Raw genomic sequence first — 8,399 nt, 5'->3', positions numbered from 1 at the left:
ACACATAGAAAATAGACCACCAATTTACACATGCTGAATAAGAGGTAATTTTATTTACCCACCAAAATACTTAGGTTAGATAAAGAATGGACACCTTTGAGAGAGAGATACCAGCGTCCAGCTATGGAATGAATGAGTCCTAGGGATACAAGGGACAGCCAATGGAATAGAGTCAATCCTGTAATAATACTGTTGCATGCTTTCACATGATAGCTACACTTGTGGTTAAGTACAACATAATGTATAGATATATGGAATGACTACAACGTATGCCTAAAACTAGCACAACAAATGTGTGAACAATATTTCAATTAAAAATAGACATCCTTTACACTATCTTTAATTTCTCCTTCTTTGCCAATAAGCTATCCTTCCTGGGGCGCTTGGGTGGCTTAGTCAGTTAAGCGTCCGACTTTGACTCAAGTCATGATTTTGCAGTCCATGAGTTTGAGCCCCAGGTCAGGCTCTGTCCTGAGAGCTCAGAGCCTCGAGCCTGCCTCAGATTCGGTGTCTCCCACTCTCTCCCCCCTCCCCAGCTCGGGCTTTCTCAAAAAAAGAAACATCACAAATGAAAAATCATTCCTCATTTAGAATCTGTGAAATTCCATTTATACCAGATTCTCTAACATCACCTTCTTGATGTTGAAAGCTTATCTGAAAAGTCACTAATAATATCTTTGATGACACATATGGGACAAGGTCAGAATGCAACTTACAGGGAGCTACACATCTGTTGTGAATTTATAGTATGTATCCTTGGCTAATATTTCCAACGAAATGTGCTTTAGGGATACGGAGGGATAAAATAATGTCCATCAGTCATATAGGTCAATTTCCTATAGGACCATTATGCCTTCAATTACTAATTGCCATCTCTTCAGAATTAAAAGAAAGCTGGGACAAGAAAATGTCTTTGAACTTGATGTAAGAGAAGACTATGGTGTTTTAAAGGGTTCACCTACCTTCTGGAATCCTCAGATTGGTTGTGGACAGGAGGATAGCAACCCACGATTTGGATGCACACCGCTAGTCCCAGAGGGAGGATATGGACCTTATTGTCAAATATTTTTTTTTTATCAATATTACTAATCCACCTCTTCCAGGTCCAGACTGCAGGACCTGGGGGCAACACAATGCCTGATGCCTGGGTTCAGAACTTGAGGAAGGCCAGCTGGTGGGGGGAGGGGGGAAATCCACCAGGGCCTGGGGCAGTGAGGGAGATGGCCCGGGACACCTCCTCCCCACAGGGCAGGCTCTGGAGTTTCCCTGCCAAAGAGCAGCACACTCTCCCTCAAGACATCCCTCTCCATGATAGAACGTGAGGCTGAGCCTCACAATTCCAGAAGAAATGAGGGCTACCCATCTTTTCAATTCCAATGGCCTCTGCAGAGCTTGGACCCAGGAATGTTGGAGTCTTGGGGTCATGGAACTCTGATGCCCATGATACGAGGCCTTTCTGCCCCAGCACTCACAGCCACTTCATACATCCCCTCTCCCCTGGCCCATCTAACCCTGTCCACCTACCTGGACCAGGTATCTACTTTCCTCCTTGTACTTCCTCTTTGTCTCTGTTTCTCTCTAACCACATCTCTCTCTGTTTCTTCCTTTCACTCTCTAGGGAGTGGTGTAACATACGGTGCTAAGCTTTGTTCTTATACATGCGAATATCCAATTTTCTCAGCACCAGTTATTCAAAAGACTACTCTTCTCCACTGTGTATTATTGACTCCCTTGTCAAATACTAGGTGACTGTGCATGCATGGGTTTAGTTTGGGCTCTCAATTTCTGTTCCATTGTCTTGTGTGTGTGCTTATGCCAGTGACATAACTGATTTCTTTGTGTTAGAATGAAGCTTGAAATCAAGAAGTGTGATGCCTCCGGTTTTGTTCTTTCTTGCGTTGGCTACTTGGGGTCTGTTTGTGGTTCCAAATACATTTTAGGATATGATTTTCTAATTGCATAAAAATTGCATCGGAGTCTTGATAGAGATTGCACTGAATCTCTAGAGGGCCTTGGGTAGTATGGACATTGTATCTATATTAATTCGTCCGAAAGTTGGACATGGGATGGCTTTTCACTGACTTGTGTGTTCTCCTGTTTCTTTCACCCAAATTGAATTTCTTCCATTCCTGCACACAGGTTTTATAGTTTTCTGTAGAGAGATCTTCTACTTCCTTGGCTAAATTTATTCCTATAAATTGTATTGTTTTTGATGCTATTGTAAATGGGATTGTTTTCTTTACTTCTTCTTAGATAATTGGGTGAGTGTATAGGAAGGCTACAGAATTTGATATGGTGACTTCTTATTTTGGAACTTTACTGCATTTCTTGATTGATATTAACAGGTTCTTTTACATTAAATTTTTTATTTCAGTCCGTTACCTTATTTAAAAAAAAAAAACATGTTATTTGGGAGTAGCTGACACACTATGTTACATTGGTTTCAGATGAACAACATGGTGATTGGACAAGTGTATACATTCTGCTACGCTAACACCTGTGTAGCTATCATCTGTCACCATGCATCACTATTCCAGTACTGGTCTCTATGTTCCCTATGCTGTATCTTCTATCTGTGATTCATTCATTGCATAACCAGAAGCCTGCATCACCCAATCCCCTTCACATATCTAGGGCATCCTTGTCTTGTGCCTGATTTTAGTGGAAAATCTTTCACAATTTCACTATTGAGTATGATATTAGCTGTGGGCTTCACATACATGGCCTTTCTTATGTTGAGATATGTTCCTTCTACACTGAATTTTAAAGAGTTTTTTAGCACAAATGGATACCAAATTTTCTCAGAACCTTTTTTCTGTGTCTATTGACATCATCACATGGGTTTTCTTTTTATTTTTTTAAATGTATTTATTTAGTTTAGTTTAAATGTATTTATGTGTTTCTTTAGTATTTATTTTTTCAAGTTTTTATTTAAGTTCCAGTTGGTTAACATACAGTGTCATGTTAGTTTCAGGCATAGAATGTAGTCATCCATCACTTACATACAACACCCAGTGATCCTCACTACGAGTGCCCTCCTTAGCCCATCACCCATTTAACCCATCCCCCTGCCCACCTCCCTTCTAGTAACCCTCCGTTTGCTATTTATAGTTAAGAATCTTTTCTGGTTGATTTTTCTTTCGTTCCATTATGTGAGGGGTCACACTGATTGATTTGCATTTCTGAAACATCCTTCCTTTGCAGGGAAAAAACCCTTCATCACGGTCAATGATCCTTTTTTTTTTTTTTTTTTAATTTTTTTTTTTCAACGTTTATTTATTTTTTTTGGGACAGAGAGAGACAGAGCATGAACGGGGGAGGGGCAGAGAGAGAGGGAGACACAGAATCAGAAACAGGCTCTAGGCTCTGAGCCATCAGCCCAGAGCCTGACGCGGGGCTCGAACTCACGGACCGCGAGATCGTGACCTGGCTGAAGTCGGACGCTTAACCGACTGCACCACCCAGGCGCCCCGGTCAATGATCCTTTTAATGTGCTGCTGAATTTGGTTTGCCTGCACGTTATTGGGAATTATTCATCTGCATTCATCATGGGGATACTGGCCTAGAGATTTCTGTTCAGGTAATATCCTTCTCTGGCTTCCTACCAGGGTAATTCCAGTGTCATGAAATGAGTTTGGTGGTGTTCATTCCTTTTGAATCAGTGAGACGACTGCTGTTAGTTCTTCTACAAACGTTTGGTCACATTCACCAGTGAATCCACCCGGTCCTGGGCTTTTCTTCCCTGGGAGAACTTCGATTACTGATTCAATTTACTTACATTGGTTATCTTCTTGTATTGATACAGTCTTCCTTTAATGGGTCTGTGCAAACCTTCTATTTCTTCCTGGTACAGTCTTGGTAGGCTGTGTGTTTCTAAGAACCTATCCATTTCTTCTAGGTAGGCGGTTTGCTGGCATCTAATTTGGCCATAGTCGCCTCTTTGTCTCCTTTATGTTTCTTTGGTATAAGGTGTAATGTCTTCTCTGTTATTTATAATTCTTTTGAACTGGGTACTCTCTCTGTCTTAGCGTAGTCTATGTATAGTCTTGACAATTTTGTTTCACTCTTCTGAAAACCCCTGTTGGTCTACTTCATATTTTCTATTGACTTCATGGTGTCAGTTTCATTGGTTTGCACTCTCACGTGGATTACTTTCTCCCTTTTGAGAACATTGGACATAGATTGTTGGTTTTTTTTCTAGTTCTTTGAAGTTAAAGGTAGGTTGTTCATTTGAGTCCCAAATCTATCCTCCACACATGCAAATCCAGTGCCTCATCAGAGAACCTTCAATAGGTCTTTTCTGTCCTATTTCTCATTCTCAGAACTCTGAGAAATGGAACCAGAAAATTTATTTGAAGACACAATAGATGAAAACTTCCCTAATGCGGGGAAGGAGACAGATCCAGAAGCAGGAGGCACAAAGAACCCCCAATATATTCAACAGAAGCAGATCCACACCAAGTCATATAGTAATTAAAACTCAAAATGTCGTGATAAAGAAAAATTTTCACAGCAGGAAAACAAAAGATGACATTTACCTACAAGGGAAACCCCATAAAGTTATCACTGGATGTTTTTCAGAAGAAACTTTGAAACTGTAAGTAACCAGCATGGTATGGTAAAGGTGCTGAATGGAAAACATCTGCAGCCAAAGAGAGTCTATCCAGCAAACTATCACTCAAAAGGGAGGAGAGATCAAGAGGTTCCCAAATAAATACTCAGCGAGCTCACAACCAACAAACCACACCCGCAATAAATGTTAGTGGAAAAGAAACACCTAAAGTGACAATATTAAAGTGCGAAACGCAAAAGCAATAAAAATGAGTATATCTGTAAAGCATCAGTCAAGGTATTCACGATATGAAAGGTTTTGAAATAGGAACACTACATAGCTACAACACGGGGAGGAGAGGAGTAAAGAACTGGTTCAAACTCAAGCAACTATCAACTTAATATAGACTTCTATATGCAGAAGTGGTTAGGTACAGACCTCATAATAACCACAAAACAAACACCACTAATACATATGCGGAGTATAAAGGCAAGCAATTTCAACTGTGAAATTGTGATGAAACCCAGCAAACCAAAAAAAGAAAAGAGAAGAAAGGATCAGAAAAATTCAGAAACAACCAACATCAAGTAATAATAGGACAAGTGCATGTCTATCAATTACTTTGAATGGTAACAGAATAAATGCTCAAATCAAAGGCACTGGGTGACAGGGGCAACTGGATGGCTCAATCGCTTGAAATTTCGACTCTTGATTTCGGCCTCGGCTATGATCCCAGGATCATGGGATTGAGCCCCAACTGAGCTCTCCACTGAGCATGGAACTTGGTGAGGATTCATTCTCATTCTCATTCTCTCTCTCCCTCTTTCTCTCTTTGTCTCTCTCTTCCCCCATTCCCCCCACCCCGCCCTCCCACGCCTGTGCTCTCTCTCTTCATAATAAAAGGCACTGGGTGATAGAATGAATACAATATAGGACCCATCTATTTCCTACCTACAAAAGGCTAGTTATAGAACTAAAGTGGTAAGTGACGGCGTAGGCGGTGCGACTGCAGCTGGAGGGCAGAGGAGGCGGCGCGCCCGTCCTGTCCTCGCCATGAGGCCGCAGCAGGCGCCGGTGTCCGGGAAGGTATTCATTCAGCGAGACTACAGCAGTGGCACACGCTGCCAGCTCCAGACCAAGTTCCCCGCGGAGCTGGAGAACCGGGTTCTGAAGAAAGTGTCCAAATACATTCAAGAGCAGAATGAGAAGATATATGCTCCCCAAGGCCTCCTCCTGACAGATCCCATTGAGAGAGGACTTCGAGTTTTTAGATTGAAATCACCATTTATGAAGACAGAGGCAGGAGCAGTGGGAGATAAACCATCGAATTAAAGATCCCTCCTCCAGCTGGGACCCTCATCTATCCACTGGCCGATCGCAGAGTGTCTGTCCCCTACCTCCTCTCCAGAGCATCATTCCTTTGTATCTGCTGCCAGAGCCACGGTGCCGTTTACTCCAAGGACTAACTTTCTAAAATTCCACACCTGGAGTGACCTCTGGTCACTCAGCATCCACTTTGTGTCTCCAAATGGTGTAGGACTCTGTAATCTCTTGATTAGTTTCTGAGAAAACACAATGAAGCATTTCACTTTTTTTATTCAAAGCCGTTAATAAGATAAGCCGTTGGTCAGCCCAACACAAAATTCATTTCTTACCTGCCACCAGGACAGTGGTTCTCTCATTCCTGGGGCCAGCTTCCCAGGTGGCTTGAGACTTCAGTGAGCCCCATCTTAGCCAGTGTTCAGTCTTATTTCCCCCAAATTCAGAAAATGCTTTTCTCCGGGATTTTGGTGAAAGGTAGGCCGTGTCTGTGGTTTTGCTAAGGCATCTCCCAGATCTCATAGACCTACCAGTTTTGCCATGGCCAAAATCTTAAAGATCTATTTCTGCTGTTCAGTTTCTCCAACGGAAGCTCATTGGAAAAACAATGTATAATGTTACTTGTTCTATTATAACAGTTATTCCTAATTAAAACAGTATTTGATGCAATTTCCAGTTATTATTCTTTGGAGAATTTTGTTATTGCATTACCTTGAATGTTGGGAAGATGTAGTATGTGTTGCGTGTTCCTTACAAAAATAAGTAAGCACAATAAAGTGGATGCTAAACCATCAAACACATAAATGTCCCTGCTGTGTCCCTGAATGTGTAATAAGCAAGTATAATAAATATTTTAATTATAGTTTTGTTATAAATATAACTTATGAGAAAAAAATTTGATAGGAGTAATACCGTATATTGCTAATTTTTAACTGTCCCTACTGGCAAACCTTATGATTCATAGACTTTTCCTCATATACAGTATTCAGTGCACAGAAATCTTAGGATTGGTTCAAGTACAGTAAGTTCAGTGATTTCCAACTAAAACTCTCAAGTCCGAGTTCGTGTTTATAGTTCTTCTGGCTGTATGTTCTTAGTGTCAGGGGTTTTTATGCCCTTCATTCATCTTCGGGGCTTTGAGAGCACTGTATTTGCAAGAAAGTTAAGAAATATATTAGGAAAGAATGAAACAGTTAAAAGTTTTACTTTCAGAGATACTGTAGGTGCTAATACTGGATTTAATCTTTCAGATTTAGTTTCTTTTATGGATCTGTTATTCAGTAAACCCCATCAGTCTGTGTAATATTTTAATTGTATAAAATTCCTTTGTTACTTTATAGCCTGTGATAGTGTATCGCTCTGCCTTTTAAACCTGTTGCAATAACTTTGCTGAAATAATAACACATTAGTAAAACTTCTCTTAAAAAAAAAAAAAAGAACTAAAGTATCAAAAGAAAACTGCAGTAGCCATACATATATCAGACAAAATAGATTTAAAAATAAATTTTTAACAAGAGACAAAGAAGGACACTATACTAATAAAAGGTACCATCCAACAAAAAGATACAACAATTGTAAACATATATGCGCTCAACCTGAGAGCATCCAAATACACAAAACAGTCCAAAACTAAAGTCAAGAATTGATAGTCATACAATCACAGTAGGGCACTTTAACACCCCAATGACATCAATGGAGAGATCATTCCATCAGAAAATCAACAAGGAAGTAGTGACTTTGAATGATAGAGTAGACCAGATGGAGTTAACCGATATATTTTAGACATTCCATCCTAAAACAGCACAATACACATTCTTTTCACGTGCACACGGAACATTCCGCACACTCGATAAAATATTAAGTCATAAAACAAGCCAAAACAAAATCAAACTGATCGACGTCATACCATGTGTCTTTTCAGACCACAATGCTATGAAAGTAGAAGACTACAACAAGAAAAAGAAATCTGGAAAAGGCACAAAAAGATGGAAGTTAAATAACATGCTACTAAACAATCAATGGCTCAACCAAGAAATCAAAAACAAAATCCAAAATGACATGGAAACAAATGAAAATTGAAAACACAGCAATCCAAACTTCTGTAAAGCAGGAAAACTGGTTCTAACAGGGAAGTTTATAGCAATACAGGTATGCCTCAAGAAAAAAAAAAAACAAAACCCTGAAGTAGACTCCATAATCTTATAACTATAAAAGCCAGACAAAGGACAACAAACAAAACCCCCAAACAGCAGAATGAAGAAAATAACTAAAATCAGAGGAGAAATAAATGATATAAAGATTAAAACTATGCACCCCATGGACGAAAAATGGATGAGGCCGTGCGTGAAAACCTACCACAGCAACAGAGGGCAGTGTGACGGTGTGAAACACTCCACAACCAAGCTGGAATGGGGCGAGGCGAGAACAACGTCCAGTGCAGGGAGACAGGGGGGATAAAATGAACACAATCCCTCCCAGATGGAGGGCCGTGTCCACCCATGAACATCCTCCCATTCCAAGTGGGAGA

The 8,399-nt window shown here is 40.4% G+C and overlaps 1 pseudogene; it reads left to right on the top strand.

The window, feature by feature from the left end:
- Positions 1 to 5,539: 5,539 nt before the first annotated feature.
- Positions 5,540 to 6,672, top strand: LOC123594728 (annotated as a pseudogene).
- The last annotated feature ends 1,727 nt before the right edge of the window (positions 6,673 to 8,399 follow it).

Source organism: Leopardus geoffroyi, chromosome X, assembly GCF_018350155.1.
Source record: "Leopardus geoffroyi isolate Oge1 chromosome X, O.geoffroyi_Oge1_pat1.0, whole genome shotgun sequence".
Lineage (NCBI taxonomy): Eukaryota > Metazoa > Chordata > Mammalia > Carnivora > Felidae > Leopardus > Leopardus geoffroyi.
Note: the sequence above shows the minus strand (reverse complement) of the source record. Positions and strands in the feature narration are given on the sequence as shown.